A 22,744-nucleotide genomic window follows, 5' to 3' on the forward strand; every position below is an offset into this window, starting at 1 on the left:
TGCGCTTAGTAAGTGAAGTCCATGGGACAACGGAGCAGGAGGCTTGGAGCGCTGGGTCCCATGTAATCCTACCTCCCACCATCTCCCCACCTTCCCATTGCTCAGCCGTCTCCTCCCCAACCCCTGGTACCCTTGGCCCCTTGTTACTGATCCCGTCCCACAATCACTGCCATCCTCCACCTGGGGTAGAGACCAAGTAGCATGGAGGGGTAGAGGCCTACATTCTGCTGTCGTTCTCTGTGCCAAGCAGGGGTAGGCTTGGGGTGAGACACTCATTCTACGGCATCCTGAGACAGAATAAGACAGCATCCATCCTGCACCCAGCTGGCAGCACCCCTGCACGTTTGATGGGCCACGAGGGGTGGGGAATATGGGAGAGTCAACTTCAATCCAGGTGCCGTGCACATCCAGGCACAGGTTAGGGCAGCCAGCATGTGGGAATGGAGATTGACTTCACAACCTCATCTGCCCCCACATTTTTATTTTGCACTGAGACCCTCAAAGTGTGTGCTCTCTAAGACCAGGTTTTATTAATATAAATTGCCTGATGTAGTATAGGAATCAATAGGACAGTGCTTCATCTCTGCTATGTCAAGAGGTAATACAGGAAATGACATTTCATGGCGCTAAAAGTAATGATTAGTTGATGACCCTCTGCCCGTGGCCATCGTGTCACGCAGGGGCAGACAGAGACAGCTGGCTCAAGGAGCTGCACAAAATGGTGATTTCCAAGCTGGAACTGAACTGTAGCAAACACCAGGCTGAATTATTGTTCCAGATTGCCAGGTATAAGATCTGAGCAGATGGAAGATCTTCCTGGTCTTAGGATGAATCTCCATCCACCCTCCTCCAGATGCCTGTCCCACCACCTCACTGCTGCCTAAGATAGATTTTTAAAAAAATCTATTACCAGCACCTCATAATAGAAATCTACCCTCTAGCGCCTCAGGGGCACCTGCGTGGCTCAGTCGATTAAGCATCCAACTCTTGGTTTCAGCTCAGGCCATGATCTCACAGTTTCTGAGATCAAGCCCGGCATTGAGTTCTGCACTGGCAGGACACAACCTGCTTGGGATCCTCTCTCTTCTTTTCTCTCTGCCCCTCCCCCTGCTCTCTCTCTCAAAATAAATCATTTAAACTTAAAAAAAAAGAAATAAAAAAGAAAAGAAAAGAACACCTCAGTCATTTTCTAGGGCTGGCATAGCAAAGTACCATAAACTGGGTGGCTTGGATTGACAAAACATGACCGTCTCACAGTTCCGGCCACTAGAAGTCCAAGATCAAAGTGCCAGCAGAACTGGCTCCTTCTGAGGGCTGTGAGGGAGAATATATCCCTTTCTCCTCTCTGGCTTCTTCTGGTTACTGACAACCTTGGGTGTCCCTTGGCCCACAGACATATCACCCTGATCTCTCCTTCTGTGTTCACATGGCATTCTCCCTCTGTGCGTGTGTCTACATCCAGATTTCCCCTTTTCGAAAGGCCCACCCTACTCCAGCATGACATGCTCATAACTTAACTAATCACATCTGCAAAACAGTATTTCCAAACAAGGTCACACGTTCTTTTTTTCTTATTTTATTTATTCATCAAGGTCACATATTCTGAGGTCCTGGGGGTTAGAAATTCAACATGAATTTCAGGGGGCAACACAATTCAGCCCATAACAGCAGCCATGAGTCAACCGTCAGAGACCATGCTTCAACAACAACTACTCCCAAGAGGGGAAGAATATTGACCAGCCCCAAATTCACAGGGAGGGTGAGCAAGTATTGACTAGAAAGGAGAGAGAGAAATCTGAGGCCTTTGGCTCTAGAATGCAGCTGGGGTTTAGGACAGAGGTTTGCAGGGAGGGAGGAGAAGGAAAGAAAATGAAGGATCATCACAGAATAAGGGGACAAAAGAACATAGAAAAGAGGGACAGAGCCAAAGGACTGATTTGCCACCTCCTCACAGAGGCCCAGGCCTACTCCTGGAGCTGGAGGAAGAGCGGCTTTGGTTAAAAGGTTGCCTGTTCTGGGGGCGCCTGGGTGACTCAGTCGGTTAAGCATCTGACTCTTGGTTTCAGCTCAGGTCATGATCCCATAGTTTGCGGTTCAAGGCCCACACTGGGCTATCAGTGCAGAGCCTGCTTGGGATTCTCTGTCTCTGTCTCTCTCCTCTCTCTGCCCCTCCCCCTGCTTGCTCACTCTCTCTCTCAAAATAAATAAATAAACATTTAAAAAAAAAAAAGTTGCCTGTTCTGATCTCCAACTTCACTCTCATTTTCCCAGTTTGGAAACTTAAACACACACACACACACCACACACACACACACACACACACACACACACACACACACACACTACTGTCAAAAAACTGTCAAATAATCTCTAACAAGCTTTCCTTTGTTGCAGGAAGGGCCACTTTCTCTTCCAAAGCAAGTTCTTCCAGGAATGGATCCTGCATCTCCAACTGTGCCCAGGCCTGAGTCAACACTTCTTAACTGTGTTGAGCAAAATTGTGCAGCATCTGCAAGCCTGGATATCAGAAGCCCATGAAAAAAAGAAGAAAAGAAGTTGCAACTGCTTCACCTTCCTGGAAAAAAGCAATCATCTTAACGCTTCTTCAAATACATTCAAGTGTATTATAATGTACATACCAAACGGCAGATGGGTATTTAAAATCTTATTAAGAGCCCCTGCCTTATCACCAGTCAACCTCAGCACCTGTCATCTCCTCTCCAATCCTGCTTTCCTAACAGCATGCGGTGGGTCAGCTAACTGCTTGCACAGCAGAGGAAAGGTAAATGCATGTTCTCATGAACATGCACTTATTAATGGCCCTAAACGTTCAACAAATTAGCAGATTTTAAAAATTCATTAACACTTGTGTTCCTAATCCATGGATTTGTTCATTTAGTAAATGTGAGCTTACGGTCAGGAGCTATTAGCATTCATAATTGCTCTTTGGGGGGAATCTGGCAAGGTGATGAATTAGATGGGGTTTTACTTTTTTTTGAACCCACATGTGTTGAAATCTTCTGCAATGGGAAATAGCCAAGCCTTGTCCAGGGGTGGACCCACGTGGTTTTGAAGGGCCCTGGCACACCAGCATAATGATTGGCATTGATTCTCAACTCTTTGAGTTATTCTCAGAGTTTCCAGTTCCTTCCTCCACTTCTAAACTCCAGATTCATAAAAGCTTCTGCATCTTATTCCATGTGCCTTCCTACTTGACAAAGAGATTCTTGGCTTATAATAATTTAGGGTAATTAGAAGCTTTTGAATAGTAGTTACATAATGAATATGGCGGCCCCAAAGTGATACTCCAGGCAAGTCTAAAGTACTCATTTGCTGAGTGTTGCTGGACATTGGTGAACTTCACAGAAACGAGCACTGTCTGTATGTACATACACAAAACACCTTGACCCAAGTCCCAAATAAAAGAGGATGGCCTGGTGGGGGGAAAAAAAAAAAAAAGCAAACGACCTGTATCAGTCAGCTCAGGCTGCTGTAACAAAAGACCAAAGACTGTGTGGCTTAAACAGCAGAAATTTATGTCTCGCTGTCTGGAGGGGAGAAGCATAAGCGTGGTCAGGTCTTGGTGAAGGCTCTCTTCTTGGCTTGCAGATGACCACCTCCTCATTGTGTCCTCACCAGACAGAGAGTGAGCCACCTCTCTCTCTCCTTATCTAACCCCATCGTTAAAGCCCCCCCTTCACATCTTCACCTAACCCTGATTACTTCCCAAAGGCCCATCTCTAAAAGCCATCACATTAGGGGTTACAGGTTCACATGTGAACGGCGGGGGGGGGGGGGGGGGCAGGAGGGGGGAGACACAGTTCATTCTATAGTATTCTGCCCCTGGATCCCAAAATTCATGTCCATCTGGCATGCAAAATGCATTCACTCTATCCCAACAGCTCCAAATATCTTGTATCATTGCAGCATCCATTCTAAAACCCCATCTAAATCTCATCTAAATCAGATACAATGAGATTTAAGGGTCAATTTAACCTAAGGCAAATGCCACTCCAGCTGTGACCCTGTAAAACCAGCCAAGTTATGTGCTTCCAAAGTACGACAGTGGGATGGGCATAGGATAGACATCCCCATTCCAAAAGGGGGAAATGGAGGTAAAAAAAAAATAAGGGGTCCCAAGCAAGTCCAAAACCCAATAAGGCAAATTCCACTTGATTCTAAGTCTGGAGAACAATCCTCTTTTCTGGACCCACTGGGGCACTGGTTCTACCTCCACAGATCTGTTGGGTAAGGTATCACACCCCAAGGCCCCAGGCAGCTCCATTCCCAAGGTTCCTCAGCATATCCTAGCCACAGGGCTTTGCAGGACAGGGCAGGCCCAAGTCTTCAGTCAAAGGCCATCTGGCCCGTTGGATCCAAGACAGTGACCCTAATGGTCTTTAAATTGCCTTTAGGCTCCTTCTATTTTCTTGAAGAATACTGAACAATTTTTTAACCAAATAGTTCAATGATCCAGTCCTGTAGGGTCTAAGAATTCCAACGGCCTCCCTTCATTTTATCTCACTGTTTTTATCCCTCGCTGGTATAACCCCAGCTCCATTCCTGGTTCTGTCAAAAAGGCTGGTTAGATCCACTGGTCACCCCATTGTCCGTTTATCAAATGGTTATTGAGCCACACCCTCGAGAACACACCTTGCGTTCTCTTCACAATGACCTTTCTCCCCTTCTGCATACGGATAGGGTGAGGATTTTCTGAACCTTCAAGTTCTGGTTCCTTGTTGCTTAATAATTCCTTCTTCAATTCATGTATCGCCTTTCACGTTCTGCTATAAGTGTTCAGGAAGGACCAAACTACTCCTTCAACCCTCTGCTTAGGAATCTCCTCAGCTAAATATCTATATTCATTGCTCACAAGCTCTCCTTCCACAAGACACAAGAACATTGTTCCAAGTTCTTTGCCACTTTATAACAAGAATCAGCTTGCCTCCGGTCTCCAATAACATATTCCTCATTTCCATCTGAGAGTTCACCAGAACTGCTTTTAATGTCCGTATTTCTAGCACACGCTTCAAAACCCTTCCCACTTCTACATATTCCCCAGTTTCAAGGCTGCACCCACATGTGTAGGGATTTGTTACAGCAGCACCCCCACTTCTTGGTACCAAAGTCTGTATTCGTCTGGGTTCTCCAGAGAAATAGAACCAATAGGAGGAGAGGGAGAGATAAGGATAAGGGTAGGGGTGGAGACAGGGATAGAGAGAATTAGCTCATGTAATTTTGGATGCTAAGAAGTCCCAAGATCTCCAGTCAGCAAACTAGAAACCTAGGAGAGCCAATGGTATAATTCCAGTCTGAGTCCAAATCCAAAGACAAGAGAAGACTGATATTTCAGGCTGAAGACAAGCAGGAGAGAGAGAGAGAGAGAGAGAGAGAGAGAGAGAGAGAGAGAAAGTTCTCTCTTACTCCACCTTTTTGTTCTACCCAGACCTTTCCAGAGATTGAATGATGAAGTACACCCACATTAGGGAAGGCAATCTGCTTTACTGAGCCTATGATTCAGATGTTCATCTCATCCAGAAAAATGTTTACCCAAATATCGAGGCACCCTATGACCCAATCAAGTTGACACCTAAAATTAGCCATCACAAGTCCCAAGGAAAATCTGGGCACAGCACTATAACAGAACGTCCTCTGCCTCTCCGCTCTATTCCCTGCCAGCAATTTCTCTCAGGACACTGGCCAAGTGTTATCTTGACTGAACTAAGTGGGGAGAAGTAGGAGGAAAAGGGAAGGAAATGGAGAGAATGGGTGAGTTTGGGGCCCATACACTTTTGGAGTAAAACTCAGTTGGGGTAACCTACCAGTTTATTGAGGGGAATTTTTAATAACCCCCTTGTATTGGCTTACATCTGTCCTACATTAATACCTTACGAGGAATTACAATAACATATGACTTCCAAGCAAGTAACAAAATCAAGAAGACAATTTTTTTATTTTTGTTTCAATGTTGATTTTTGAGAGAGAGAGACAGACAGAGACAGAGAGTGAGTGGCATAGGGGCAGAGAGAGAAGGAGACACAGAATCCGAAGCAGGCTCCAGGCTCCCAGCTGTCAGCGCAGAGCCCGACGTGGGGCTCAAACTCATGATCCATGAGATCATGACCACAGTAGAAGTCAGACGCTTAACCAACTGAGCCCCCCCGGCGCCCCAAGAAGACAATTTTTTAAAAAAGGGGTCACTTCGGGGCGCCTGGGGGGCTCAGTCGGTTAAGCGGCCGACTTCAGCTCAGGTCATGATCTCGCGGTCCGTGAGTTCGAGCCCCGCGTCGGGCTCTGCGCTGACAGCTCGGAGCCTGGAGCCTGTTTCGGATTCTGTGTCTCCCTCTCTCTGACCCTCCCCCGTTCATGCTCTGTCTCTCTCTGTCTCAAAAATAAATAAACGTTAAAAAAAAAACTTAAAAAGGGGGCGCTTATTAAGCTCCCACCATGTCCCTGACTCTCTCCTTATACCCCAGAAGCCCTTTGAGGTAGGTATTAGTATCCCCACATTACAGATGTGGAAACTGAGGTAAAGACGTGGTCTGCCACAACAGCGGAGCAGGACCTGCCCCCAGGAGCTGTCATGGCTGGTCTGTCATTCTCCACTACCCCACACTCGGCAGGTGACCTGCTGTTCATTAGCACTGATTCCTTTTCTTCCTCCACCTGTGTGCATCTCCAGAGAACGTTTTTCTCTCATTAGTATCAAAAATGAATCAGGGTTTTTAGTGCCCAAGCTCTGTAATCAATTAAGCATTTTAATCAGAGATGAGAGTTACAAGAAGCTGTCAGTAGATGAATTCCCAGGCAAATACTCCTGCCCATGCCTCATCACTTCTAATAAGACAATAATAACACTTTTAATCCTGCACCCCACAGTTAGTGAGTCGTTCCTAATTACCCACAACTGCAAGAGAAATCTCTTTATTAGGCTCTGAGCTAATGCTGTCCTAGAACGCTTTGTATGATTTCACGAAGTCCCTGGGACAGAGCATGTCAAGGCAAGAGGAAACGGAGAAACAAATTCTTCCCCGTGCAGAAAGCCACACAGAAGACTTCACGTGTCCTACAGCTGGGATACAGCCAGGGGCTATGAGTCATATTTAATACAGTCGGATTAAAGAGTGCTCGAAGTTTGTTTGTTTGTTTTTCAATGCATCTACCAGCAAAGAAGGAATCACAGCACATTCTCCACTCCATGGGAAAACAACTGCAGAAAATAGGGTTGTTCTACGCAGTCAGATTTAGCACACCATGGCCCTGTTACTAGTCTGTCCCCATTTTAAGGAAAGCAGACCTGGAGCTTGTGTTCATTGTAACACACCCCATGATTCTGCTAAATAACATTCTAATTGATAGATAATTTCAAACAGCAACCATCTCAATTTGATACGCCTCTTTCCCTAGGACACCAAGGGACACACACTGATGCCCGCACACTTCATCAGTACATTTAATTGGTCAATTACACAGGCCAGGAAAGGGACTTCTCTCCCCTGCGCCAGTGTTTGGCTGAGAAAGCCTCTGGGGGAGAGATGGAGGCCTTGAGTTTTGAAAATATAACGGAGCTCTCTGTGACAAACAAGGCAGTAGAGTCTCAGCCCTGAGAGAACCCTCTGAGCGCCACTCCACCCGCCTCCGATCCCGCGAGAATAAATCCCCTTCCCTCCAAAATAGTAGTGAGCTCTGCAACACTATGAACAGCAGTTTGAAATAGTGTAACTCTCGCTGTCACTTTCCAGATAGGCTTAACACCGGATATCAAGCCGAAAGAATACAAATGCGGCCTGAACCACAGAACGCCGCATGCAGTAAGCTCACCGGAGCATCGTGCAGAGATTGTAACTAATTCACACCGCACCGTGCGCGCTTCCCCTTCCCTTTTCATTCCACGCCACCGGCTCCTTCGCCACTGACACCATAGCGGGACATCTGGGCCACTGAAATTGTGCCCTCTCCCCTGTGACCTGCCCCAGGCAAGCATTTAACACTCATCCCCGAATTAGATGGGACTCACTTAATCTGATGGGGTGCACTGTGCAGCTACACCTGGACGCACTCTGCAAAAGTCTGCATTGCCGTGAGATGCAGACTTGGGAGAATTTCCGGTGGTGTTGTTTTTAGAGCCTCCTCAGACCTGGAAAAGCAGGAAAGCTAGTAAACAGTAGCCCTCTGATGACGCGCATAAGCCGCCAGTAAAGGGAAACCAGGATCTAACACTCCCTGGCTTCCACCTCCCGAGAGTGCTCTCTTACCTCTACACCATACAAAGTATCCACTCATTTCATAAACATGCTCTGACACTGTGATGGGCTCTGGCACATAATCCTGGGCCTCATCTGGGAGCAGAGAGCCAGGAGAACTGCCTGGACAAGTTCTCCCATTCACAAAGCGATTCAAATTTAGGCTTGTGCTCTCTGTATGAAGTCCTCCATCAGTGACAGATAAAGTGAATGGCTGAAGGAAGAAATTCACCACCCAGACTTCACCTCCTACCCAACTGTCAGAATGCACCAGGTCTAATGCACCATGAATTGTAATCCAGCTGTAATGAAACCCTGAATGGAAAGAATTATCTTGCGCAAATTTGTTCAATGAAAACCTTTAAAATGGACTATGGCACACTGAATTGATTTTTTTTTTTAAAAAAACACCACCCTCAAAATCTTTTTTTTTTTTTTTTTTTTTGAAGAGGAGGAGGAGGAATGAGAGAGATGGCTGTATGCACTGCTCTGTGATGGACCTACTCCCTCCTAAATAGAGGAATCCGTGTTTCATGTCGTAATTAATATTTAGCCTATCAGCGTCTTGATTAAGGATTATAATGAGTAATAACTATTTTTCTTAGTGAGAGGTTATAGCGAACTTGTGTTTATTACTGTATTACTTACGTGTGTGTTAATGTATGTATTATCATACCTATTTTTGTCTATGGACATCCTGTGTATTTATTCACTATTTTTGTAAAATATTGTCTCAAACATTTTAAGTATATTCTCAAAACCTAGCAATACTTTTATCTCACTTTTATTTTTTTTTATTTTTATCTCACTTGGAAAAACCTTGTAATAGGACAAAGAGCTAAGTCTCATAACGTACTTATTTGCATGCTCTACTTCCGCCATAGTAGGTACCCATATTCAGTTGGTGTCTTTACAAGGCATTCATGTACTACATTCAGCTATGGTGATGCATGCAATTCCCCTCTAAGGAAGTGTCCTTTAGATACCTGTTTGTCAGTTACTACTAGTGTGACGGAACTATAAAAATAGTCTAGTCCCCACAGAACTACAAGTAAGCTTCTATTTAGATTTCATAAAGTTTGCCTCTCCCAACACCGTGGTAACCGCTTGATAAAATATAATACATTTTAAAATTCACGGTTGACTTTGAAAGAAAGAAATTCCAGACATAAAGTAGGGATCCAAGCCAAACAGTCAACGGGAGCTGCACTTTCGGGTCTTCTTCGTGCGCCAAACACTGGAATAGCATCTTTATATATAAAGATTTTCTTTGATTGTGGTGGCCCCCTCACCCTGACGGCCATTCCCAGCTTCTAGGATAGAGTCATTGAAGTAATATTCTTTGTATGTGTGTTTCCTCTGTGTGCATCCTCAATGCTCTGATTATTGGCACCCATTTCTTCTATTGCCATTCAATTTTGACAAACCCATTGCCAAAGCAATCACACGGTACCACAGCAAAAAATTGCTTCTTGTAAGTAGATGACCAAATACCAACATGGCCACCTTTTCCCCCCAACCCGCTTCCCTGCCAGCTCTTGGTATAAACAACAGTGAGCCCACAGCTCTGGGATCCTCTGACTTGGCAAATATCTCATTCTATAGGGACCACATTGACTATATCTCTATAGAGAGGAGGGAGATAGATGATGGGAAGCACATCTACTCCCTCGTGTCCTTGAATTTCTTGGCTGGACCTGTTGGCTGGTCCACTGGTACCCCAAAGTGACAGCCACCTTAAACCAAGTCTGAGCCATTCCAAACCCAGACCATCTTTAGTGATCTGACCTAGCTCACCAACCACCACTTCCCCACCAATAGCTGTGCTCCATACTCTGTGTGGCAGATGGTTTGTCATCAACCCAAGATCTATCTTCCTTCCTTGCTCACTAACAGAACCTCAGCCTTGGAATAACAATGTGCTTGGTCCAGGAATTATGGTTGGTTTAAGCTAATCACAATAATCCCATTGCCCAGTTCCAGTTGCCGCCACTCAGATGCAGATGGATGGGGCTGTGGTTCGGGAAAGGCTTTAGTATTCTTTTTTTTTCTTTTTAATGTTTATTTATTTCTGAGAGAGAGCGACAGAGCATAAGTGGGGAGGGGCAGAGAGAGAGGGAGACGCAGAATCCGAAGCAGCTCTGAGCTGTCAGCACAGAGCCTGACGCGGGGCTCAAAGCCACGAACCGCTGGATGATGACCTGAGCCGAAGTCGGACACTTAACCGACTGAGCCACCCAGGCGCCCCGTAGAGTTAGTATGCTCGACAGAGGAGATAGACACTGCTAACAGTGCCCCTTCCCTTTTCCCGGCCATGAACATGGATGTCATGCCTGGGGCTACAGCAGACGGTTTCAACCAGGAGGAATCACACCAACTAGTTAAGGCAGAGAGGATCAACAGAAGGAGATTATGTCTTTGAGAACATGGCTGAACTGCTGCTTCCACACTACACTGCCAAACTCTAGACATATTTAAGATAATTAAATGTCCTTATTGCTTAAACCACTGTTAGCCGGGCATTCTGGTCAATGCAGCTGAAAGCATTTCTAACTGATATACCATTTTTTTCCCCTGCATTGCACTCAAGGCCCTGAGTAAATTTAAAGACTTAATTGGCTTTATTCAATGATTTATGAATCAGGCATCCCATCTGGCAAACAGAAAGCTCTGAGGAGCTGTGCAAAATGGGAGGCTTTTATAGGCAGAAGGAGGTAGGACACAGATGTTACTGGCAAAGAGTGGACTGTTTCAGGCAAGATCACCTTCCTTTAAGGGACGGGGGGGGGGGGGGGGGGTCTATGAGAGAGACCACCTCACCAGTGCTCACCAGGAAATTCCAGACTGACTGGTTACGATTACATCTCTGGGAGAGGCTGAAACTGCTGTTAGGTTAGGTATTAAGTCTTGGTTTGGTGACATGGGCTTAGCACAAGCAACTCCATTTTGAACTCGTCTCTTTTTTAACCCCATCAACGCATAAAATAACTTTTAACCATTTTCCTCTGCACATATTTTGCAATAAAATAATATCATATTGTAATATTCTGTAATCTTATTTTTAAACTCAATTTACCAACTATACAAGTATTAAATATCATTTTAGTAGATGCATTAGATTTCTTCTTATGAATATGCTATATTTTAATAGTTGAATTACATTTTTTCGTATGAATATGCTATATTTTGACTAACGCCCTGTTGTTAGAGATTTGTTTCTAATATTTCTTGCTTTTGTTGCAATACTAGAATAAACATCCTTGTAGCTAAATCTTTTACACAACTATCGTATCCTTTCCACGGGATAAATACCTAAAAGTAGCATTGCTACACTAAAAATACTCACATTTTAGGATTTTCTTATTTGAATTGCCAAATACACCTCCAAAAAAATAGCAATTTATATTGCAAACTGGAGTAAAAGACTTGATAGTCACAAACTCTAGCATTATTGTTTGTTACTTTGTATTTAATATTTGTCAATTCAGGAGCCACCTGGGTGGCTCAATCAGTAAAACTTCCAGCTCTTGATTTCAGCTCAGGTCATGATCCCAGGGTCGTGGGGATCATGGAGCTGAGCATGGAGCCTGCTTAGGATTCTCTCTCTCCCTCTGCCCATCTCCCCTGCTCATGCTCGCTCTCTCTCTCTCTCTCTCTCTCTCTCAAATAAAAAATACATACACTAAATAAGTAAAATATTTGTCGATTTGGTGGGCCAAAAATAGTTTCCTAAAGTCATTTTAATTTTGTTTTTTTCATTTCTTTATGACCAATTATAATGTCTCTTATAAACTGCCTATTCATATCTTTTGTCCATATTTTAATTGATAAAGTCATTTATACTTCTCTGCTGAGTAATTTGAGTTTGTTGTTAACCAAAACTTCCAAGACTTTTTCTGTGAATGATGCTGTTCAGACACAGCTCTCCTATCTAGTATGGGTCCTATAGCTTTGGCAATCAGTATGCTTCATTTACATGTCTCCACATTAAATTTCATTTTGTTGGGACACCTGCGTGGGTCAGTCATTAAGCATACAGCTCTTTATTCTGGCTCAGGTCATGATCTCACAGTTCGTGAGACTGAGCCCCAGGTCAGGCTCTGTGCTGACAGTGGGGAGGCTGCTTGGGATTCTCTCCCTGCCCCTCTCCTGCTCCAGCATACATGTGCACACTCTCTTTCTCTCAAAATAAATAAATAAACTTTAAAGAAGTAAACTAAATTTCATTTTGTTAAATTCACTACATTTTTTTCTAACCATGAACATGTCTGTCCTATAATATTTTCTTTCTATTCTGAGGGTTCCAACTACTCAGGCCATATTCCATCAATGTATGGACTTAGGTCAGGATAAAAGACATCATAGGACAGGCAAGACTTTACATGGAGTCCTGAGATCTCCCTGCAAGGACACATTATTCACCATTTCTTTAACAGTTCCCTTCAGTTACGTCAGACTTTCATTCATTTATTAATGTGTGCCTACCATTGAAGATTCAAAGCATGAGTCAAGTAAGACATGGCCCTAGGTCATAAAGAGCTTATAGACTACTGAGAAAGACAGTCACAAAAACCTATAATTGCTGTAATGACAAGTACAGTAAAGGAGGGACACTCATGGCTATGATGGCCCATCAATTTCAAGAGTCCAATCAAGACATGATTATTTGGTATAAGGCAGAGATGATAGAGAGAAAGAAAAGTAAATAGACTTGAGAAAATTTAGAAAATCAAAAAGTCTTACTGGTAAATTGGGCATAGAAAATATAGGAAAATGTTGCCTAGGATGACTTATAGAATTTTGGTTTGCACAAGGTCCATAGATATAACCTCAAAGGTCCCACAGCTGCGTGTGTGTGTGTGTGTGTGTGTGTGTGTGTGTGTGTATTCCCATGCCAAACAAATTATTTTAAGCATATTCTCAATAATCTCTGAGACCACTCTTCAAATTAAACAATTCCACACTCTAGAGCCCATGTCTGTGCTTGCATTCGGGATCCTGCTAGCACCAAAGTTCACCTGGGGAAGTAATGTTTAATCATTAGTGGATTGACTAATAAATTCATAGCCATGAGATTGGTGGATCTTCTTGTCAAACTAACTTGCTTTAAGTGTAACATCAAAAATTAAATTCTTTCACCAGTTATACAGATCTTCAGTCAGTTATAAACCAGGGATTTTTTCAATAGTTATAAAGATGAGATTTTGAAGAATGAAAATATTTTTATTTCTTAGTTATTAAGGCTTTGAGTTGTCATTATAAAGTACTTTTTTAATTGTCACAAGCTAATAAGAAAAATCCAGAGGGAACCTGGAAAAAATAAAAAGTTGGTCGCAGGCCAAGGAAAGGACAAATAAGAGGTCACATCAGTCTGTGGAAATGAAGGTCATATATTAGTTTGAATATTAAAAGTGGATGGAGCTTTACTGACCTAATGCGTAATTCAGAAGAAATTTGGGAATAGCAATAAGGACCATATTCACAGTCGTCAGAGTGAATTAACTACAGGAAAAAAAATATTAAAACAAGTTAGAGTTATAAGATAATGTACTGGCACAAGTATAAACATAGATCAAAAGAACAGAATTGGGAGCTTAGAAATAAACTCGTTGGCCAAAATGAACAAATCAGCAGACTATAGATGCTGGAGAGGATGTGGAGAAACGGGAACCCTCTTGCACTGTTGGTGGGAATGCAAACTGGTGCAGCCGCTCTGGAAAGCAGTGTGGAGGTTCCTCAGAAAATTAAAAATAGACCTACCCTATGACCCAGCAATAGCACTGCTAGGAATTTATCCAAGGGATACAGGAGTTCTGATGCATAGGGGCACTTGTACCCCAATGTTTATAGCAGCACTCTCAACAATAGCCAAATTATGGAAAGAGCCTAAATGTCCATCAACTGATGAATGGATAAAGAAATTGTGGTTTATATACACAATGGAATACTACGTGGCAATGAGAAAGAATGAAATATGGCCTTTTGTAGCAACATGGATGGAACTGGAGAGTGTGATGCTAAGTGAAATAAGCCATACAGAGAAAGACAGATACCATATGGTTTCACTCTTATGTGGATCCTGAGAAACGTAACAGAAACCCATGGGGGAGGGGAAGGAAAAAAAAAAAAAGAGGTTAGAGTGGGAGAGAGCCAAAGCATAAGAGACTGTTAAAAACTGAGAACAAACTGAGGGTTGATGGGGGGTGGGAGGGAGGGGAGGGTGGGTGATGGGTATTGAGGAGGGCACCTTTTGGGATGAGCACTGGGTGTTGTATGGAAACCAATTTGACAATAAATTTCATATATTAAAAAATAAAATAAAATAAAATATAAAAAAAAGAAATAAACTCGTATTTATGGTCAATCGATTTTTAACAAGGATGTCAAAACAATTCAATAGGAAAAGAATAGTCTTCTCAACTAGTAGTAGGGAAACAACTGTATCTCTGCATTCAAAATAATGAAGCTGGGTCGCTTCCTTATACCATCCACAAAAATAATTCAGTAGGAACCACACACCTAAATATTAGAACCAAAACTATAAAACTCTTGCACATCCATACAGTGGAATACCATTCAGCAATAAAAAGGAATGAATGAAGGATGGATGGATGGATGGATGGACGGATCTTGAAAACATTATGCTAAATGGAAGAGGCCAGGCCCATAAGGTCACATATTGTATGATTCCTTTATGGGAAATGTCCAGAGTAGGCAAATCAGTAGAAGCAGAAAATAGATTCCTTATGCCCAAGGGAGAAGGAGAAGAAGAGGGATCATGGGACAGGAAATAAGAGAGAATGGAAGTGACTGTTAATAGATACAGGGTTTCTTTGGGGGATGATAAAAATATTTTTTAAATGAGGTGAAGTCGGGGTGCCTGGATGGCTCAGTCAGTTAAGCATCCGACTCTTGGTTTCAGTTCAGGTCATGATCTCGCCATTTTGTGAGTTCGAGCCCCACATCCGGCTCTGTGCTGGCAGTGTAGAGCCTGCTTTGGAATCTGTCTCTCTCTCTTTCTGCCCCTTCCCCACTCACGCTGTCTCTGTCTCTCTTAAAATAAATAAATAAACTTAAAAAAAAATGATGTGAAGTTTTCACAACTCTGTGATTATACTAAAATGCATTCAATTATATACCTTAAATGGGTAGACTATATCACATGTGAATATTTATATAAAATGCACAGATTTTAACTCTGCAGTTCAGTGATATTTGACTGTTGTGTATACCCATGTAACTACTACCCCAAATAAAACACAGAAAATTTCTGTTCCTCCAGAAATGTTCCTCAGGAAAGTATCCCTTTTATTTAATCTACCCTTCCCCCAAAAGGTAACCACTATTCTGATTTCTGATTTCACCATAGCTCCTTGGTTTCACATGAATGGAATCAGACATTATGTATTTTGTGTGTGTGCCTGGCTTCTTTGGCTTAGCACAGTTTTGAGATTCATCCATGTAGTTATATCGGCCCATGGTTGTCTTTGTTTTTGTTTTTGCTGTTGACTAGCCATGCAGTGTAGGAATATAACACAATTATTTTATCAATTCACCTACTAATGGGCATTTGAGTCATTGACTATTTGAGCTTAGTAGAAATAAAAATGCTATGAATATTTTGTTTTTGTTTTAAGATCTTTCTAGTACCAGAGATCACATGTAGCTCCCTCCCCTTGAATTGAGGCAGCTGCTGCCACCGCCTCATGAATTAGGGTTACGGAGGAGCGATGCAGTTTCAGGGCCCAGGGCTTAAGAGACCAGCAGGTTTCACTTCCTATGTCTTGGATGACTCACCTAAGGACCCCTGAGTCCAGCTAACCAGCTGGTGAGATGATATGGAGAGGCCCTAGACAATGTGAAAATGGAGAGAGTCAAATGACATCCAGCCTTCCAGCTGTCCCTGTGAAGAAACTCAACACGTGAGAAAGGCTACCCTGGACCATCCAGACTGTACCAGCTACCAGTTGAGTACCAGCAAGTGACTCAAGTCAATTCATATAGAGCAGAAGAGTTGCTAAAATAAACTCTGCCTGAACTTGTGACTCATAAAATAGTGTCCCCACAGAAGCCCTGTCCACTCCGAACCTTAGAATGGGGCCTTATTTGGAAATAGGGTCTTTGCAGGTGTCGTTCAGCTAAGGATTGAAATGTGGTTATACTGGCAGACCCTAAATCCAATGACAATTGCCCTTTTAAGAGACAGAAAGTGATACACAAAGAGACAGAAACACAGAGGAGAAGACATTGTGAAGACAAAGACAGAGATTGGAGTGACGCAGCTACAAACCAAGGAACACGAAGAACTGCCAGGAGCCACCAGAAGCTAGAAAGAGACAAGGAATATCTTCCCATGAGTCTTTGGATGGAGGATGGCCCTCCTGACATCTGCATTGCAAATGTCTAGCCGCTAGAAATGTGAAATAAATGCTTCTTGTTTATGCCACCAAGTCTGGTAATTTGTTACGGCAGGCCCAGTAGACTAGGGGTTCTATTTTGTTTTATCAGTCTATGTGCCGCTCTTAAAAATGTGGCTGGTTTCACCCTCCATGGTGGGGTTGACTACTCCTCCATTTTTATTCCTAGAAGTAAAAGCACCTTGGGTTTCCTCTCCTGGGAAGGGCTTGTTCCTTTCTGGACTTTGGTTCATTTAGATTTCATCTTCAATTCCCTGATGGGTTTTTTTTCCAACAATTCTTTTTAAGCAGTCCAGGTTTCCCATGGTGTTAGAATAAGATCCACGTTCTGTTGCAACTTTCTGAACGGCTATCTGCAAGCCTGGATATAACTTTTTAATTAGCCATGCCTACATTTTAACAAAAGCTATTACATAATGAGTTTATAGCTACTTTTTTGTTCTTCCCCTTTTGTGATATTACAATAAGACTAATCTGAGTCAGCACTAGACTCTGATAGAAGTCTTTTTTTAAATTCTCCTTCTGAAGGTGTCCTCAGGTCTAAAATGAGTCTCTTATAGACAGCAAATAGATGGGTCTTGGTTTTTCAACCATTCTGATATCCCATGTCTTTGATTGGAGCATTTAGTCCACTTACATTCAGTGTTATTATCGAAAAATATGGGTTAGAGTCATTGTGTTTGTCATCTGTAGGTTTCATGCTTGTAGTGGTGTCTCTGGTACTTTGTGGTCCTTGCCACATTTCACTCACAGAGTCCCCCTTAGGATTTCTTGTAGGGCTGGTTTAGTGGTGATGAATTCCTTCAGTTTTTGTTTGTTTGGGAAGACCTTTATCTCTCCTTCTATTCTGAATGACAGGCTTGTTGGATAAAGGATTCTTGGCTGCCTATTTTTCCTGTTCATCAGAAGACCATGGGGGAGGGGAAGGGGGGAAAAAAAAGTTACAGAAAGGGAGGGAGGCAGACCATAAGAGACTCTTAAATACTGAGAACAAACTGAGGGTTGATGGGGGTTGGGGGAGAGGGGAAAGTGGGTGATGGGCATTGAGGAGGGTTCCTGTTGGGACAAGCACTGGGTGTTGTATGGAAACCAATTTGACAATAAATTATATTTAATATTAAAAAAAAGTCTCCTTAAGTATGGGAAGCAGTGAATTAGGTCAGTAAGTTAATTATGAATTTACCCAGTTTTACGCAGTGGAGCCCACAATTCCCATCTCTACATTCCTTGTTCCTGACTGTGCTCCTCATCAAATGTTCCATCCTCCTGTTTCCCTGGCTCTGTCCCCTTTTCCAAACCAAGACAAATATAGGACAGACTCCTATCTGTCCAAAAATCAGACTTTCTAAAGCTGAAAATAAACATGTAAGTAAATGTGTGTCCTAATTTTCTATGATGTTAATGCTTCCTGTACTGGACTTGATCTCATTTCCTATTACAGTGGAGACTTCTGTGGAAACAAATCTCAGTTCTGTTAGGATTTAACTAAACAGAACTGAATCTGTAGTGTTAAATAGTGTTAGAATTGGGGGGGGGGGGGCGATAGCTGGTTATTTTTATAGAGAAAGGAAAATGTAAGCTACCCTTTCATTAGGAATTGAGCATCTTTTTTTCCAATTCCCTTCCAGGAAGTCCTGTCAACAAACTTGAAATGCACACTGCTTTGCAGATGGCGTCACACTTGTGGTTCACTCCCCAACCTCATCACTAAATGTAGTGAAACATTCCTTTGTCTCTACATCAGACACTAACTGAGGATCCAAGGCCTGGGAGAATATAAATATTTTCATATAAAAAAGAATTATAACCTGATTTTCTGCTCCTTCACCCAGATGTTTGCCTTGCTGGTATTTTTTATCAACTCCACTGCAGACTGATCTTCCAAATGATAAAAGCTACTGAGATGCTTTATTTTCTTTTTCCCATAATGGTATTTTTTTAAAATACCCAGAGCTGATGAAATATCAAGGCATATATCTTTCTAACTAGCTAACCCCAAGGTGATTATGATATCTTACCTTCCTCCTTCCCAGGGAGGTAAAACCAGGCAAGGAGGGCCCATGGCCAAGCAGGCCAAGGTTTGGGCTTGGGTTTGAGTAGACAGATTAATGTCCTAAAAAGAAGGAGGTGGAAAAAAACAGTGAAGTCATACAAACCACATCCAAATAAAATGCTAAAGGTCAATCCTTGTGTGTCCAAGTACATTGTTAAGACTAAGGACAAGTTCAGGAAGTCAGGAGCCAGAGAGACAGAAGGATAGAGCAGTTGATATGGAGCAAAGCTGGGGCAAGGCCATCTGTCCCAGGACACCTACTGTGAGCAGAGCAGTGTCCTTGTCAGGCACTGATAACACATTGCATGGTGGGTTATATGGGCTGATCTGAGGAAGTGGGGTTCACTAAGGATGGGAGACGACCCCCCATTTCCACACTGGAAGCAGAGGGACCCTCAAATTTCTTCAGTACTAAAAACGCTACATGTTTCATTGGCAGATTCCACTGGATTCAGTGGAATTGAAGGAACGTTTCACTTTTCTCTCAAATGGCAAGAATTTACGTAAAAGAATCCATCTGTTCACCTCCATCCCAACCTCCATTGTAACTTTTATTCTGACTACAGAATGAAACTTTTCAGTTTTAGTTCTCATGTGCCCAGTGTGCCCCACAACTGCCTCTCCCCAGCCTAGATAAAGTCCTTTCCTTTCCTCCAAGGTAGTAGGACCTCTTACCACAGATTTCTGCCACCTTGCTCAAGACCCCATGCAGAGCACCTAGAATATGGTTGCATATATCTGGACAGATGTTAGGCCTCAGCATTATGGCTTCCATGCAAGCTGTAACACATTCCACTATATTTCCCCTTGACCTGCCCTTCTCTTCATTCTGAAGACAAATATTTCTCATAATTACAGAAGTTGATGTCCAGATCTGGCCTTTCACCCTACTTACAAGCTAAGTTAACCTGTTACTGTTTCACACATGCTAGCAGAAGACATGAATTCATAGATCAGAGACAAAGGACATTATTACTCAGGGCTCAGCAAGCACATGAGTTTCATGTTTCATGTCAGTTCCCTCTGACTCCCTTCCTACAGGGACAACTCAAAGCATCCCAGGTGGATCTGCATGCAGCCCATGTGGATGCTACACACATAATGGCTTTGTATCGCACATGAGGAGCCCTGAGTTTGGGGAATCTACCTCCTCTACATCAGGCCTGCCCTTTGTCCCAAAGCAAGTCATTACCTCATTCTTCCAGGTTGCTCATTTGCAAACATGACCCTGAGAATCGCTTAGGCAAAGAGTGGGTAGGGTCTTGCATTCTTGAAAAACCAAGCAAGAATAAACAGGGACACTCAGTGTCCTTGGAGGATTGCCTCTTTGAACAGTTGCTACCAAAGACCTTGGCATTATGGTTTAAACTATACAGTAATATTGAATTTCAGATGCAGGAAAGAAATGAGGATTTTTTGGTCTTTATGCACGTAAGCCACACAACTCCCAATGGAAAGGACTGAAATATTTATCATATATGGAGAAAATATATTTTAAAATTAATTTTAGACATAATTTTCTCATTTTCTTTTTACTCATTCTTAACATTTTTGATTCTTCACTTCCTCCCTCTTTGCAAGAAACCCTCTTAGATCTTTAGCTCACCAACTTACTTCAATAAGCAATCCTCTGGATTTATGCACAGCATCCTCATTCCATCTGAGATCAAGATGCTTTTATCTTTATCTCCTGAGGGAAAACAATTTCCTTTGGGGACCCACAACTTAGAGGAGAATCTGCAGTTTGCTTGTACATGCCCCAGCTGTCATCTCTAGATGTCTTTTCCATATTTGGCAGAAAGAAAGCCACATGGACCATCTCTATACTGAGGATTATTAGTAAGTTTATTTCTATGTCTTCCTTTATCCCTTCCTTTTGTCAGTCACGATAAGAACTACCATTTACTGAGTGCCATTCTGGGGTCAGGTAGTGTTCTGAGTCATTTACATGTATTGCTTCATTTAATCCTTACAACCCCACTTTGATATATTTAACACAGATGCTATTAGTATACCCATTTTACAGATGGAAAAACTGAGTTACAGGGGCATGACATACCTTGTCCAAGTCAGCCAGTAACTAAGTGCTAGAACCATATTCAAACATAGACATTTTGACCCCAAAACCCACACTCTTCTGCTCTATATTACATTGCCTCCCCAAATTATTCTAATCCCCCCACCTCCTGCCCACTCTCCTGCAATCAATAACTTATTTGAAGCAATACTTATCCAATTTCTACAAGCATTTGCCTCCAGTAATGGCTTATGCTTATTTAAAACTTTCTCAAAGGAAGCTGAAATAAATACAAGTTATATCAGAATACAACAATAGAACGACGTAGAACATAGCCTTAAACTAGTAACACCACATAAGAAAAGAATTACTGTTTTGCTTGAGGTTCCTTAGATTGCAAAAAACAGAAACAGTGAGCTTAAGTAAGTTTTTAAAATGGAGTTTGTTAAAGAATTCTTAGGTGTGTCAGAGAATTTGGGTGTCTCCAAGGCCCACAAGGAACAGGAGACAGGAGCTGGGAGCCGCCAGGAGCCCAGAGACCTCCCTCTAGTCCCTGCCTCCACTTGTCTTTACTCATCTTTTGTTAAGTGTCTACAAACATCACTTTCTGTTTCTCTGTAGCTACAGGGGTCTCGTTCCACAGCTCAGAGCTCACATCATTCTGCTCATTCTGTTCAAAGGAGCACAGACTCACTACAGTCTCTTACAGCCCGTTCCAAATTCCCATGAGATAAAATCTGATGGGCCCAATTTAGGTCACATGCCCAGATCACTTTCTATCAACTGTAGCCAGAGAATCCACTCTTTAAAAAAGGGGCATTTCTAGAGAAAGTTGGTTACCCTGGCCTGGGTAGACTTCCCAAGGTGTCTACAACATATGCCCCAGCCAATCGTTTATTTATAGGACAAAAAAAAAAAAATGCATCTATTAGGACTCAGAATCTGGAAATATAGTTTCCAAAGGGATTATTATGCCTATCTTCTCAGAACTTAGACATGCTGTGCAGATGACAGTGTGTGGCCATGTAACCTTGTAATCAGTCTTAAAATTTGTTCTGCATATAAAATTTCTTCTGAGAATAAACCTATTGTAGGCAGATCCTGTTATCATTCTCTCTTACATCTCCCCTGTGCAGTACTTAGGGATTTGTTTTGCACCAGATGAAATGCATGGGCAGAAGGATATACAGAAATGAAGACAGAGATGGGGAGGGGGGGGGAGGATGGAAGTAGAAATGGAAAGCGGGAGGGAGAGAGAGAGTGAGAAGTAGTTCCTTGCATCTATTTTGGTCTTCACATCCTCATAGACTAAAAAGCATTGGTCTTTGCTCTTTATCAACCATACGATCCTGGTAGGAGAGGCTTGGGTTCTCATATCCTACACAATATATATGTGGTACGCAAATGGACAGCCTATTGTCTTAAAGCATAGGAAAGGCTGCAGGGGCCCACTGAGCATACAAGAGGTACTGACATCCAAAAGCATGTTAAAATCTAATCATATCCAACTTGCTTGGTTATAGAAATTTCACTTTTTGATTATATAACCAAGGCACGGACCTATCTTCCTTTTTAACAATGAACCTTTACAGATTGAGCTCCCTTCTCTTTTGACGCCTACATCCTTTCCAGATCCTCTACCATGCCAAGACAGCTGTCTCCTATCTGGCGTGTTTCTTACCATTATCTACTTGCAACTGTACATGGTTTTGCAACTTGCTTTTCCCGTCAACAATATCTCCTGGAGATTTATTTGTATTAGTGCCTATAGATAGGCCTCATTCTTTTCTACATTTGGAATAGTATTTCATAATTGGGATGTACCACAGTTTAATTAAGCGGCATTCCCCTAATCAGTATTAGGTTCAGATGGCAGAGCTTTATCCTTAGTGGCAGATCAAAGTTTCTGTCGTTTAGAACTAGAGGTAAACAGAACCTGACACGCCTCCATGTTGAATTGTAGGTATTTAACCTCTTTAAGAAGTGGACGAACCCATGATCCATGTATTAATTG

At 42.5% G+C, this 22,744-nt stretch overlaps 1 long non-coding RNA gene across 2 annotated transcripts in view; it reads right to left on the bottom strand.

Moving 5' to 3' along the window:
• LOC122235943 overlaps positions 1–22,744 on the bottom strand; it is a 286,446-nt gene that overhangs the window by 156,143 nt on the left and 107,559 nt on the right. For both annotated transcript variants that reach the window (XR_006214087.1, XR_006214086.1), the window contains exon 4: positions 8,018–8,137. This is a non-coding gene — a long non-coding RNA (uncharacterized LOC122235943). The remainder of the gene's footprint in view (positions 1–8,017; positions 8,138–22,744) is intronic.

This window comes from Panthera tigris, chromosome F3, assembly GCF_018350195.1.
Source record: "Panthera tigris isolate Pti1 chromosome F3, P.tigris_Pti1_mat1.1, whole genome shotgun sequence".
Lineage (NCBI taxonomy): Eukaryota > Metazoa > Chordata > Mammalia > Carnivora > Felidae > Panthera > Panthera tigris.